Consider the following 746-nt stretch of genomic DNA (forward strand, 5'->3'; position numbering starts at 1 on the left):
TCTTTTCTTGCTGAGTCTCTGCTGGGTTTTGGTATCAGGATGATGTTGGTCTCATAAAATGATTTGGGAAGGATTCCCTCTTTTTGGATTGTTTGGAATAATTTCAGAAGGAATGGTATCAGCTCCTCTTTGTATGTCTGGTAGAATTCGGCTGTGAACCCATCTGGACCTGGGCTTTTTTTGGGTGGTAGGCTCTTAATTGCTGCCTCAACTTCAAACCTTGTTATTGTTCTATTCAGGGTTTCGACTTCTTCCTGGTTTAGGCTTAGGAGGGTGCAAGTGTCCAGGAATTTATCCATTTCTTCCAGGTTTACTAGTTTATGTGCATAGAGTTGTTTGTAATAATCTCATGATGGTTTGAATTTCTGTGGAATCTGTGTTGATATCCCCTTTCTTGTTTTTTATTGCATCTATTTGATTATTCTCTCTTTTCTTTTTTATTAATCTGACTAGTGGTCTGTTTTGTTGATCTTTTCAAAAAACCAGCTCCTGGATTTATTGATTTTTTGAAGGGTTTTTTGTGTCTCTATCTCTTTTAGTTCTGCTCTGATCTTAATTATTTCTTTTCTGCTAGGTTTTGAGTTTTTTTAGTTTTTTTGGATCTTGCTCCTCTAGCTCTTTCAATTTTGAAAATAGGGTGTCGATTTTAGATCTCTCCTTACTTCTCATGTGGGCATTTATAGCTATATATGTTCCTCTAGAGACTGCTTTAAATGTGTCCCAGAGATTCTGGTATGTTGTGTCTT

The sequence above is a fragment of the Cebus imitator genome, unplaced genomic scaffold (assembly GCF_001604975.1).
Source record: "Cebus imitator isolate Cc_AM_T3 unplaced genomic scaffold, Cebus_imitator-1.0 Scaffold10, whole genome shotgun sequence".
NCBI classification, from domain to species: domain Eukaryota; kingdom Metazoa; phylum Chordata; class Mammalia; order Primates; family Cebidae; genus Cebus; species Cebus imitator.